At 33.5% G+C, this 14,940-nt stretch overlaps 1 protein-coding gene across 5 annotated transcripts in view; it reads left to right on the forward strand.

Annotated features, from left to right (window-relative positions):
* Positions 1–14,940, forward strand: part of CNKSR2 (connector enhancer of kinase suppressor of Ras 2) — a 277,577-nt gene that overhangs the window by 87,613 nt on the left and 175,024 nt on the right. The gene's annotated exons all lie outside the window — the stretch shown is intronic.

The raw sequence follows: 14,940 nt of genomic DNA on the forward strand, positions 1-14,940 counted from the left end.
ATGTCTTTATATTTGATATCAGTAAATTTAACTTCTGAATTTCAAAAATCTCAACTGGATAATGGGGAGAAGAGTGGCATTTTAGGACAAGGGTCAACAAACTTTTTGTAAAAGGTCAGATAGTGAGTATTTAAGGTTTTGTAGGCTATGTAGTGTGGGCTATCAGGGTCTGTTGTAACTACTCAACTCTGTTGTTAGAGTGCAAAAGCAGCCTTAGACAATGTGTAAATGAATGGGGGTTGCTATGTGCCTGTAAAACTTGTTTTGCAAAAAAAGCTGCAGGTTGGTTTTGGCCCATGGGCCATCTTTGGCTGACCTGTGTTGTAGGGCAGTGCTAGCCCAGTGTGCTCTCTGGACCAGTAGCATTATCATCACATGAAAACCTGTTAGAAATTCGAATATTGGTATACATCCCAAATGTACTGTGTGAGGGCCCAGGAATCTGCATGTTTGCTAGTTTTTGAAGTGATTCTGGTTCTCCTACATTGTTCTAGGGCCCAGGGGTAAAAGTAATAATATAATCTATGGGCTATTTTTCTTACAGCTCTTTGTTATCAATGATGTTTCTTAAAGATTTATTTCCTAAAACTCTATTTTTTAAAGGCATTAAACTAAACCAAAGATTTGAGATGTGGATAACAGATTATTAGTTTCTTCCTTTTTACTATGAGAGAGAAATTCTGTCTGATTTAGGGATACATATTACACAGTATTTGTATGATAACCTTGCATAGCCTTTTAATATAGATATGTGCTCAGTAGCAATCTATATTAAACAATCCCAATAATACAGAATTATTAAGTGCTACATGACCAGATCAGTGATAACTGTATTATGTGTGTTATTTAGGCTTCTTATTTATACATGAGACTCAAAACAGTTGACATGGTGGAATTAAATGTGAGGATTAAAAGTTTATTTTTCAACTTTGTATATATGAGAAACTCTTATTTATTGTCAGTTCTATGAGAATGCAATCCATCTGATATCAACTTGCAAAATAACTTCATTTACAAGCATAATTATGACAGAAAGTGGGTGTTTTTCAATTCTTGAGACTCCTCCAAACATCTGGACCTGGATAGCCTATTTAAAGTTTGCTTTTGAGTAATTGGCCAATTCTCCGTTGCCTTATAAACCAAGACTGCAAATCTAAATGACAATTATGATGTTTTCTTGGCAATCCTAAGGAAGAGTACTCAGGTGTATTCATTTTCTCTTAATTAATATACGATGTTTTCCCACATCAAAAAGGGATCAACAAAGTGATCTTGAAAGAAAATTAGCTTTACTTTAAGTATATAGAGTGAGGTTAGAATTCACAGACTCCAGAGCATACCTTTGTCATTCTAACCTTCAAATGTTACATTGAGAAGAATGGCCAAAATGATTTTTAGTGAATTAAGGTCTCCTGTAGAGAGATTGTCTGGTAGTGAAAGTATGGTTTGTGTCAGATGTGACTAGCTCCCACCCATTCTGCTATTTTAAGAACCTACCATCTAAGTAACAGGTGGTTCAGCTTTTGTTTCCAGTATGCATGAATACCTGCTATTGACAACTACTTCACAATGAACGTCTGCCATTCTGATATTGCCCACAGAGGCTTGTTTGTGCTCTCAGCAGGACTTTTAAATGCTGCACTCTGTGGCTCTACATTCTTCTTAGGAATTTGCTTCAAGGCATTAATGGTTTAAGTGTTTCTGTTTACAGGTCAGGAAACATTAGGTAGAATAGAGAGACATGCATTCAGAAGTTGAACTTTATGTATATTCTGACTTGACCACATACAGAATTATTGAAAACACTCCAAATAATTGAAATACTCCAAATATGCTCAGATGTAGAAGGACCTTCTGTACTCTCCACCCACTGTACACTCTGTTTAAAAGAGGATGCCTTACCCTTCTTAGGACATTTTGCTCTAACATTACTTGTTTCTATTTTTTAAGGTTCAGTAACTCATAACATTTGTCACAGTTCCTTTTATGTCACTCTCGTTTTCCCATCATATGTCCTATTCCATGTGTCACCTTTAAGATGTTTTTGAACAAAACCTCTTTAGCTAGCTGGTTTTGGTTCTTGCCTTGCCCATGCCATCTCAACTTGCACCTGACCATTTATCTTAATTCATCTACTTTAATTAGGTCTTTTCTGTTGTACCCTTTTAAAAAAAGATTTTATTTATTTATTTGAGAGAGACAGAGAGGGAGAGCGTGCACACAGGAGCAGGGGGAGGGGCAGACTCTCCATGGAGCCCTGATGTGGGACTCAATCCCAGGACCCTGGGATCACGACCTGAGCCAAAGGCAGACACTTAACCATCTGAGCCACCCAAGTGTCCCTTTTCTGTTGTACCTTAAAGGAAATGTTAAGTTACCAGTTTCTCTTAACAAAATACATCTTAAAAAAATAAAAAATAAAAAATAAAAATAAAACATCTTCATGACATCCTGATTTAATTTACTTATAAGTATAGGATCTGTCATTTTCATACTGGTCATCCCAAAGCTCAGCTTTAATTTTGTTACTTTTAGCAATTTTCTTCTATTTTCCAAATTGATTACAAACTCCTTTCTTTGGAATTTAAGAAGGTTCCAAGTGTATGGTCCTACCATAATATCAGTGTTATCTTCCAGTACTCCCACATATTTTAAATGGAGTCTAGTTTGTGTGGACAATTTATTGTTGATAAAATAGATTTTGTAAATAGAAAATCTACAAAATAGATTTTGTAGTCTCATCTTTTTATGGTATGGGTTCTCCTCAGAACATGCCCATACATCTAATTTCAACCTGGTAAAATTATATTCTATTCTTTAAGGCCTCTAGGAAGTGCCTTATTCATGAAACTGTTACTATTTCCCACAGTTCTTTGTACCATCTTTGTACCTAGACCATTTATTTTTAATGTAACTATTGATAAGGTTGAGATCAAATATACCACCTCACTGTTTGTCATCTATGTTTCCCATTTGTTCTTTGTTCTTTCTTTTTTCTGTTTTTATTATTTTTTTATGATTCCATTTTGTCCTCTTTGTTGACTTACTAGCTGTAATTCTTTACTGTGTGGGCAGATGTAGAAATCCCTTGAACTTACTTTACATAGCATTTCACATCTCACCTGTGTCAGTTATATATTCTGCTGTGAATAATAATGATCTAACTTCCATTAGATTATGAACTCCTTGAAGACAAAAACGGTGTCTTGCTCATTTTCATATATAGTAGGTGCTCATTACATACCTGTTAAAATAAATTGACCTGAGACCAAATTATCTATTCCTGGTGGCTAGCACATGCTCAAGAAAAAGTTGGAATTAAATGCTTGAATTGTTACTCATTTTATTTCATCTCCTGTGTGAATGCTGTAGTTCTGTTTCTGCTAGTTATGTAAAGAATCCCAGAAATATCCAAGATACCTATCACTTCACATCATAGTTTATTCATGAGTTAAAATAAGAGGATTGATCCTCATAACTACTTTCCAATGCTAGAATGAAAGTGAACAAAACTTCTGAAAAAACTTCTATGCAAATACAGAATACTAACAAAACACGTCTTTTAGAGGAAACTTAATTGATGTATTAGTGTCTGTAAATCATCTTTGAAATAATCCGTTATTTTTCTACTGTTATGTGATGTCATATCTTTGGCACCAAGTTTTTCTGGGTTCTGGTCTGTTATTACCTATCATAGCAATAGGAATGAGGTTGATGGATAAAATAATGAAATAAAATAAGTGTTTATTTCTTGATAATGAAACTATGAGTGATTTTATTTCATTTAGACTCTACTTCTCTATATTTTCCAAATTTTCTAAAATAAATATGAGTTGTCCGGAAAAAAATGAATGCTATATACATTAAAGGAATATTACTTTGTCTGATAAAAGAGCACAGCATAGACAAATACTTATTATATTTTAAAATAAATGGTGTAGTTTACAGTCAGTGTCCATCTAATGGTCTCATTCAGCCCTTGTATATACACTAATCACTGCATTCACTCAGAATTGTATGCAATATCTGAAGACAGGAATTAAACTTAAGCTACCAGTAAAAGAGGCCAATTTGAATAAGCAAAGTGTAGATTTAAAAAAATATATCTAGGGCATGCATTTATTACCAGTCTTTCAAGAAATCTCATCTGAACAGTTATGATGATAGTTATGCTTTGAAATATGCTGTACTTCAAATTATTTTTCACTCAACTTTAATTATTTTTATTCCCTTTGCAGCAAGAGGAGATGATCAATATCTAAAAATAAACTGTCACAAATAGCTTTTTTTTCCCTTCTTAACACAAAGGGGTGGTACTATGAAATAGGTGGAAAGTGCTTCTTGATATTGGCTACTCATGTTTAAAGTGGTGCTAACATTAGGAGAAAGAGAATATAAATTTATTTTAACAAGCTCTATTTGGGGGAATTTACTTAATCTACTCTGTTTTACTTATTTACAGTTGTGATGGGTTTAAAGAGGTCCCTCCCCCAACACTTTCCTTTCCATATAAGATTGGTTGTAATAACACATTACAGAAAAAGGGAGAACTAGTTTTAAAATTGTAAATGGAAAGAATTCTCAACTGAAGATTCATTTAGAGCACTGTCAGCAACTGAATCAGGAAAATGAGACAGGTACCCATGCATTTCTTGCCAGTATTGAAATAATTTCTATGATGCCTGCCCTAACGGGTAGCAGCTTGATCTAAAATTATTCTACTGTGCCATTTTTATATTTTCCACTTCAAACACAAAAATGATTATGCTAGTTAAGAAATAGACATGAAGGTATCAGTTTGCAAGATGAAGCATTGGTAGAATTCAGAATACTTGGGGCAAGGGACTCAGGATACGGCTAGTGAGTATTGGGAGACTTGAGGCTTAGCCCTGTTGCTTCATGAGCATTTCACCCTGGATAAACCATGTGCATTTGATTGTACCATCTATAAACAGAAGTAATTCTATTGTAAGAATTAAACTAGATGTATTAAAAATGGTTAAAAAATGTTAAGTGGAAAACAAAAGGAAAGTAATATTTATAAAATAAGTGAGAAATAAAGAGACTTGTTAAAAAGAATTAGAATAACTTTGTTTTAAATAATGAATATACACAAATTTTTTTCTCCATTTAGTGTTAGTTTCCTTTAGCTGCGTATACAGTGAAATCTGAATTACATGCTGAGAGAAAATTTCAACAGGTCCTGAAACATTTTAGATTAGATTTTGAAATGTTAAACCAGAAGGAAAAACGTCCTTTTAAAATTCTGGTTCTGGGATCCCTGGGTGGCGCAGTGGTTTGGCGCCTGCCTTTGGCCCAGGGCGCGATCCTGGAGACCCGGAATCGAATCCCACGTCAGGCTCCCGGTGCATGGAGCCTGCTTCTCCCTCTGCCTGTGTCTCTGCCTATCTCTCTCTCTCTCTCTGTGTGTGTGACTATCATAAATAAATAAAAATTTAAAAAAAAAAAAAAAAAAGATAAAATTCTGGTTCTGGTAATATACTTTTACCTGAAATGTCTTGTCTAAATTGTATATATTAGAATGTTTTCTTAATGAGCTTGCTCATTTTTCAGCATTTTTATTTTTTTTAAGATTTTATTTATTTATTCACAAGAGACACAGACTGAGGCAGAGACATAGGCAGAGGGAGGAGAAGCAGGCTTCATGCAGGGAGCCTGATGTGGGGACTTGATCCCAGGACTTCAGGATCATGCCCTGAGCCAAGGCAGATAGATGCTTAACTGCTGAGCCACCCAGGTGTCCCTTTTCAACCTTTTTAGATCCATTTTCCCTGTCCATGGGTATCACTGGCTTTTTGGATAGTGTTTGAAACATTGCTTTAGCTTACCATTCCCAGCTAAAAGTTGGGTTAAAAGGGGAAAAGATCAGTAGTCTTTCACATGGGACTGTTTAAATTAACTTCTGAAAAGTATTGCAAAGAAAAAGGAAATTCTAAAACCTTTCTTAAAATATCCTGTTTTAGGTATGTAATTATTAATACTACTGCTCAGTAAACACTTTCCTTCCTTATAAAGTTTGAAGAAATAGCATGTATTGTTCAAAAAATCTTAACTGAGAGAATCATCATCAAGAACTGAAAGTTTATTTGGATGTTGAAAGAGGTTTTATGGTCTTTATTTGCATTCATTCCATTGATGTGTACCATCAGTATAAAGGTTTATATGTAGTACATCTTGTAGTATAATTTTTTCTATATCTTTAAAATTACAAAAGTAATATCTACTTTATAGAAAAATTGGAGCAACGAAAAAAAAACACTGCTTGTAATCTTCTACTCAAAGATAATCCCTGTTATCATCTTGCCTATTTGATTTCACATTTAGTATTCTACCTTAATTTTTAAATTTTACTTCATTGTTCATATTACGACTCTTTAAAAAATCCAGTATAATTAGCATACAGTGTTATATTGTTTTCAGATGTACAATATAGTAATCCAACAATTCTATACATTACTCAGTATTCATCATGCTTGTACTCTTAATCTCCATCACCTATTTCACCCATCCCCCGACCTATCTCCCCTCTGGTAACCATCAGTTTGTTCTCTGTTTAAGAGTCCGTTTGTCTCCCTTTTTATGTGTTCGTTTTGTTTTCTTAAATTCCATGTGTGAGTGAAATGATATGGTATTTGTCTTTCTCTGACTAACTTATTTCAGTTAGTGTTATATCCTCTAGCTTTACCCATGTTGTTGCAAATGGCAAGATTTCAATTGTTTTTATGACTGAGTAATATTGAATTGTAAATATATATACCACTAATTCTTTATCCATTCATCTATCAGTGGACAGTTGGGCTGATTCCGTATCTTGGCTATTGTAAGTAATGCTGAAATAAACATAGGAGAACATGCATCTTGTTGAATTAGTGTTTTTATATTCTTTAGGACTTTGGGTTTTTTAAAGTTTATAAAATAACAATATTCATTAATTTTTTAAAATACAGAAAACTATAAAGAAGAATATTTACAGACATCCCAACCTAAGCACCAGAAACAACTGTGCTATTGCTCTGAGCTTTACTATAATAAATATCTGTATTTAAATTGTTAGTCTGACTTCCTTACAATTCATTTGTTCCATTATGCAGTACATTTACCTGTCAGATATATTTTATTTCTTTTATTTTTTAAATTGAATTGTTATTATTTTTCTTATTTTTAAAATTGAAGTGTAATTGACATAAAATATCCTATTAGTTTCAAGTATGCAGCATAGTGATTTGCTATTTCTATGCATGATGAAATGAGCCTCACAGTAAGTCTAGTTGCCATCTGTCACCGTGCAGTTATTACAGTATTATTGACTATATCTCCTATGCTGTACATTATATTCCCATGACTTACTTATTTTATAACTGGAAGTTTGTACCTCTTAATCCCCTTTACTTATTTTGCTTGTCTTCCTGACTTCTCCCCACTCTGGTAACCAATGGTATGTTTCCTGTATCTATGAGTCCATTTCTGTTTTGTTTTGGTTTTTGTTTGCTTGATTTTTTAGATTTCACATATAAGAGAAATCATATAGGATTTGTCTTTCTCTCTCTAACTTATTGCAATTAGCATAATGCCCTCTAGGACTATCCATGTTGTTACATATGGCAAGATTTCATTCTCTTTTATGGTGGTGTAATATTCCATTGTGTATGTATACACACACACACACAGAACATCTTTATCTACTCATCTATGGATAGACATTTAGTTTGCTTCCTTATCTCAGCTATTGTAAATAATGCTGCAGTGAACATAGGGGTACACATATCTCTTCAAATTGGTGTTACATTTTCTTTGGATAAATACCCAGAATTGGAATTGCCAACTTGAGCAGTGTTATTTTATTTTTAAGTCTTTATTCAAGAAAATGAAAAAATATTCTTCAAAGATCAATATTGAAAGTGTTTATTTTTGATGGACAACTCCCTCTAAATTATGTATGTGTGTTTTCCAATCACTTTTCTTACCTTTACACTATTTTAAATACAAATCAATAAAAGTAAATTATTTGCAAAGTATTTTCTAAATGTTCATTTTTAAATAAAAATATAAATGAGCATAATAAGTATATTGCTCTTTTTATTTTTTTATTATTATTTTATTTTTTTTTAGTGACTTATTTTTTTTTTATTGGTGTTCAATTTACTAACATACAGAATAACACCCAGTGCCCGTCACCCATTCACTCCCACCCCCCGCCCTCCTCCCCTTCTACCACCCCTAGTTCGTTTGAGATACCACCTCACACCAGTGAGAATGGGGAAAATTAACAAGGCAGGAAACAACAAATGTTGGAGAGGATGCGGAGAAAAGGGAACCCTCTTACACTGTTGGTGGGAATGTGAACTGGTGCAGCCACTCTGGAAAACTGTGTGGAGGTTCCTCAAACAGTTAAAAATATACCTGCCCTACGACCCAGCAATTGCACTGTTGGGGATTTACCCCAAAGATACAAATGCAATGAAACGCCGGGACACCTGCACCCCGATGTTTCTAGCAGCAATGGCCAGTATTGCTCTTTTTAAAACATATTCCTGCTTGAATTTAATCTCTCCTGTTTTAAGCAGGTTATTGAGTTATTTACTCAAGATAAATACTTGAGAGAAAAGAAGAGCCTTTTTAGGACTTATTGAATGGGTATTTGTGGTTTAGATTCTTAGAGCATATTATTTGTGAATATTAAAAAATAAAAATAAAAAACAAAGGTTGCAGAATTTTTAAAAATTCTTCAAAAATAGCCTAAAGGTGATTTTTAAATTTTCATTACAGATTTATAGAAGGAAATTTGGCCTATAAATTTTCTGACAATAGCTATTGTATTTTGCTTCATTATATTTTATCTGTATTAATAGTACCTCCTTTACCTTCTTGGTTGATATTTTATTTGTTTTGTTTTGTTTTTTAAGAAAAACATTCACCAAAAAGATTTTAAAAAAAAAAGAAAAACGTTCACCCACTATGGAGCCCAACATGAGTCTTGAATTCACAACACTGAGATCAAGACCTGAGCTGAGATCAAGAGTTGGATGCTTAACCATCTGAGCCACCCACTCACCTCTTGGTTGACATTTTATATCATTTACTCTTACATTTTATGGCAAAATAGTGTAGTGGGCTTTGATATAAAGTATATCTGAGTTCATCATCCTGGCTCTGCTTTTTGACACCCTGTATGAACTTGGACAAATTGCTTCATATTTCTGATACACTTTTGTTTTATCTGTAAAAGTGGATCATACCTTGTTGAATTATAGTAGGGTCTGTAAAAGTGGATCATACCTTGTTGGATTATAGTAGGGTAGTTGTGAATAATGGAAATTGATCTAGCCCATAAACTGGCATTCAGTGGGAGCTTAATAAATGGCCATTTTATTTTTTTATAATAAATTTATTTTTTATTGGTGTTCAATTTGCCAACTTACAGAATAACACCCAGTGCTCATCCCGTCAAGTGCCCCCCTCAGTGCCCGTCACCCATTCACCCCCACCCCCTGCCCTCCTCCCCTTCCACCACCCCTAGTTCGTTTCCCAGAGTTAGGAGGCTTTATGTTCTGTCTCCCTTTCTGATATTTCCCACACACTTCTTCTCCCTTCCCTTATATTCCCTTTCACTATTATTTATATTCCCCAAATGAATGAGACCATATAATGTTTGTCCTCCGATTGACTTACTTCACTCAGCATAATACCTTCCAGTTCCATCCATGTTGATGCAAATGGTGGGTATTTGTCATTTCTAATGGCTGAGTAATATTCCATTGTATACATAAACCTCATCTTCTTTATAAATGACCATTTTAGTTACCTTCTAAAGCAAAAGAGCCCTTAGTAACTCTAAACTCAGGTAGTTTTTGCTCTGCAAAAATGTGAAGGAGTGATGTTCTGCTTACTTTTGATTTTGAGTAGCAGTAAAGAAAGACCTATTTCTAGAATGAGTGCTTTTTTAAAAAGGACTTTGGTTTAATTTGGGATGTTCTTTAGATTTTAATGCAAAGTGATTATTGTGCCTCATATTCTGGAAGATATTTTGATGTAATACAGGAGTGAATTTTGATCACCTGTGAACTTGCCATCCCTATCCCATATTCACATTACCTAGAGTTGAAAACGGAGAACTCAAAACATGTAAAGGTACAATGCCCACAAATACTCAGTCCTACAGAATGCATGTTGTAAAAGGGTTAGGTTATTAAGATTCAAGTAGTAAATCTATGTAAAATTCTAAAGTGAGGAGATAAATTTTACTGGGGTAGGCATGGTATATATTCTGTGGTTCATGTAGTCAGTATTAAACCCTATAAAAGTCGAGCCAGGATAGCCTCTCATTCATCTCAGATAGAACTTTAAATACTATTTTTGCTATATTAGGGTTAGTGTTTAAACCTTCCTGAATCAGACATTCTAGGTGACCTGAAAATTGGACTGAGACTCTTGAGATTGAAACTGGGGCATTTCAGACAGAAAACCAGGACAAGTTTTATGTGTAAATTTTAAACAATATGGATTATATTACTTAGCATACTTGTTGATGGAATTATGAAAGGTCATTCTGGGTTTTTTACTTTGTATTTAAACAAAGTGTATTTAGTTCATTATAATTATACTTAATCCTTTTTTTCTTCAGCTGTTTTAGTTGATTATGAAGTAGCAAAACCATTATCTTTTAAAAATTTCTCTATATAATCCTAATATAGTGAATCAGAAGTTAAATCAGAAGTTAAATTCTTAAAAATTTAAAAATTTCTCTATATAATCCTAATATAGTGAATCAGAAGTTAAATTTAAAACAACTAAGCATAGTGCCTAGATAACTTGAGAACTTTTAGTCCAAAGACAAATATAAAACTAAAAATATATAAAATTTGGAAAGCTGAAATTATATTATATATGTATGCCTGTATCTCTTAAAAGTCCTAGAATATAGTCTTATAATCAAAATAAATATAAATACACACACACACACAAATCCTCATTCTTGAGGTAAAAATATAAAATGTCTATTGGTAGTAGGCCTTTTCTGAAGGCCAGAATGAAAAGATAAATCAGAGTGGTGAGATTACTCCATGCTAAGACACTAGAAAAGCACTATTTAGAACACTGGGATATAACCACTTATTCTTCCAGCTTTCTGACACTGGCCTAACTTGTGAACAAAAACTTAAAAACTTGCATATATTATGTGAAAATTATACTGAAATAAACTGTTTTAATAGCTTTATTCTTTTGAAAACATAGACTATATCATATTACATGAGCATCCTGCCAAAATACTTTAAGATATAGGCAGTATCACCATCAGCAATAACAGAAGAACTAGGGGTATGGTATATTATACTAATCCAATTATTTTACATGGCAAATGACAGGATACTATTTCTCAGACGTTTGTTTTCTTTTGTATATTTTAAAATTTATGTAAAACTTCATATATATATATACAAAAGAATGCATGTAATATATATTATGAATAATAATCATAAATCAAATACTCATGAATCTATCATCTAATAAGTAAAACATTAACAATATTGTTTTAGTACATTTGTGCTAAAGCACCCTGCCTCTTCTCAGGGTGTCTATTGGATTTTTTCCCTTAAAATAGGGCTTTTAAAAAATATTTTATTTATTTATTTATTTATTTATTTATTTATTTATTTATTTATTTAGGAAAGATAGTGTGAGTCAGGGGTAGGGGTAGGGAGGAGAAGGAGAGGGACAAGCAGACTCCACATTGAGCATGGAACCTAATACAGGGCTCAATCTCATGACCCTGAGGTCATGACCTGAGCTGAAATCAAGATCAGACACTTAACCAACGGAGCCACAAGGCTTCCCTTCTTAAAATAGTATTATATACTTTTCTAAACATCTCATTTAATTATGCTTGTCTTTGAGCTTTGTAAAAATGATATCACTGTGCATATTACTTTTTTCACTTGATTTGTGTTTCTGAACTCATTTATATTTTGTCCATTTACTGTAGTTCATTCACTTTTGCTCCATACATACATAACTGTGTGTATACGCCAATATATTTATTCATTTTCCTGACCATGGGCATTTGAACATATACCTACTTTCAAATATATTACATGGGAGGGTAATTGCTATGTTATACAGTATGCACATGCTCATTTTTATAATTGTATCACATCCTATTCTGAAAGTTTTATTGCTTATTTATGTAATGTACTTTCATTGTCTTCCTACTCTCTGAATTACAATATGTTTGCCATGCTGTCCTATGATGTATTTCACCTTTCAAGAGGCTATTAAAAGTTTTTCACAAAGACCCTAAAAAGATAGAACTTTTACCATTGTTGCTATGTTATGTACATGGAAGCAAATAGACAAAGATGGGTTACATGATTCTTATCCCTACAGGTGATAAAATAGACTTCAGAAGAGAGTCCCTGATATGTTACCATTTGTCTTGTACCATGATGATTCTTTTTAAAAAATGAAATCAAGAGTAACACCAATCCATTTAAGAAAAGATTTGCTGTGGGAGACTTGCTGAAGGCAGGTATCTGCTTTATGCATCTCTGTGTCCGCAGTACCTAGCAAACAAATGTTTGTTGAAAGAATAAAAGGACTCATTTTCCCCTTAAAATTCCACCAAAAAAGGGCTACAGATTGTAGATTTAGTGCTGTTAACTTACTGTAATGCTGATGAAGACCTAAAGAGAACTAAACACACACACACACACAAAATTATTTTCAAAGTTGATGAATTACAGCTATATTGTCATTATTACAAATACACAATTATTCCTTTAAATTTTAAGGCCTCTTCTTCCTACTCCTTCTCCTATTAATCCTTGCAACTCCAGGAAGATGAGTGGGGGAGGCAGGAAACAGTGGTGACAGTACCCGTCTCTTCCATGAGACAGGTAATGAGCTAGTGAATTGTGGAGGAGAGAGGAGAGGAGAGAAGTTAGGTTCTCATGGAGAGGATCAGAACCTAGGAGGAGAGGGCTGGTTTTGGAGCTAGAAAAGGTTACCATTACTGTCCAGTCTGCTCAGCCTCCTCCAATAAATCCATGTGTACGTTTCTGAATATCAAGTAGAAAGCTTTTCTAGCTTAAAAATTTCAGTTTTGATTTGATACCAAATTTGGAAACCTCAGCCGTAAAGGAATATAGAATATAATGCTGTGAGACTATGTAATGCCAGAGTGGGAGTTATAAAAGTACCTAAGCAAGAAAAATCAAAAGATTTGATTAGATACTTTTATTGGTCCTGGTTCTGTAACTATTTTATGTGTCTTGCTACAGTTTAAGTGCTATCCCTAAAGGCATTTAGAAATGCCTTTTGAAATGTCTACAGTGGCACTATTCAGCAGTTACTAATAATATAACTGTTAATTTCCATTTTAATGTCTTACTGTTTTCCACAGCCCTCCTCACCCTACTAAATATCTCGCTAGGCTTTCTGTTTCTTCCCTTTTAACTGTCTACAGAAGTATTTTCCTGCTCTCTCCCAACTGAACTGCCTTTTAGAATTGAAATGTATACTGCCCTGGGCTCTTCTGTTCATTTTTGTTCTCCTTCCTCAAACCATATCTAAATCCTTCAAACCATATCTAAATAACTTATTCTTTATGACATTTTTAAAAATTATTAGCAAGAACAAAAGGTCTATATGAAGTTTAATGGGCAGGGAATAATAACACTGCTATTTTGAGATTGTCCAAGTGCTTTTACAACATATTATCAGCATCAGATTTGTTCTTCACAATAATCTAGTGAAGGAGGTAAACCAGATGTCATTATCTCAGTTTTGTAAGTGAGTAATGGAATTTCAGAGAGGAAAAATGACATAATGAGTGACATGGCCAGGGCTTAGATCCATGCTTTAACATTGTTTGTAATGCTTTCTGCTCATTGTTCCTCAAGTTTGGCTTTACCTTAGATTTAAGTGAGGAGTTTTTTAAAAGCACTGGTATCTGTGCCCCATAACTTATTAAATTAGGCTCTTTATCGTGAGGGTTGGCATCAGTAGTTTTTAAATGATGCCTCCAGTGATTCTAATATGGAGCCAAAATTGATAACAACTGTGCTCATACTTAACTGGTTTAGTATGTGATGAGTATGAGATGAAAAGATAATGTATGTGTTCAAGAATGGTGTTTTCTCAAAGGCTGGTCCATGAGTATGATTTACCTGGGGAAGCTTGTTAAGATGCAGATTTCCCAGACTCCACCATAGGTTGAATGACTGAGAACTGTAGATCAGTAGGTCCAAGTATTTATAGGTAATAATAGCCCAGAGGCCACACACTTATAAAAGAGGCTAGTTAAGTTTTGATTTTAAAACTCTAGTTATCAATTGTTCATAGTCAATCAGTGTCATAAATGCATATCCAAAAGGATTAAACATGTTCTTTATCAAGCATAAGATATTAATGAAAACCATCATTGTGCATTTGTAATAAATGGAAAATCAGTGTTAGAAACTAATGTTAAACTAACCAGGGTTATTAAAATAAAAAGAAATAATAATAACATTTTAGCATGTTATGAATCCTTATCCATTACATGGATTATCATCAAATCATTACAAACATACATTTTCACACTCGTGAAATATTAAAGCATACTGAAAAAATAGAGAGAGCTACTAGTTGTAGGCACCAATATTCTAAGGCATTTGTCTCTGCTAACAAAGTAGCTTTTAATAACCCAGGCCCTTTGGGTTGGATCAGAATGACCCCCAGTATCAGATAATTCAGGTGAAATTAGGCCCTAAAACAAGTGAGATAATGGACTGAAATTATAATTTATAGTGGCAGGTTGAAGAACTGGTCAGAATTAAGTAATTAGGACAAGTGAGAATGAATTAGACGAATAAAATGAGGCAAAAATTATATATAAAAACAAAATAGTGAAAGACTAGATTTGCACAAAGTTAAGAGAATGTA

The sequence above is a fragment of the Canis lupus genome, chromosome X (assembly GCF_003254725.2).
Source record: "Canis lupus dingo isolate Sandy chromosome X, ASM325472v2, whole genome shotgun sequence".
NCBI classification, from domain to species: Eukaryota; Metazoa; Chordata; class Mammalia; order Carnivora; family Canidae; genus Canis; species Canis lupus.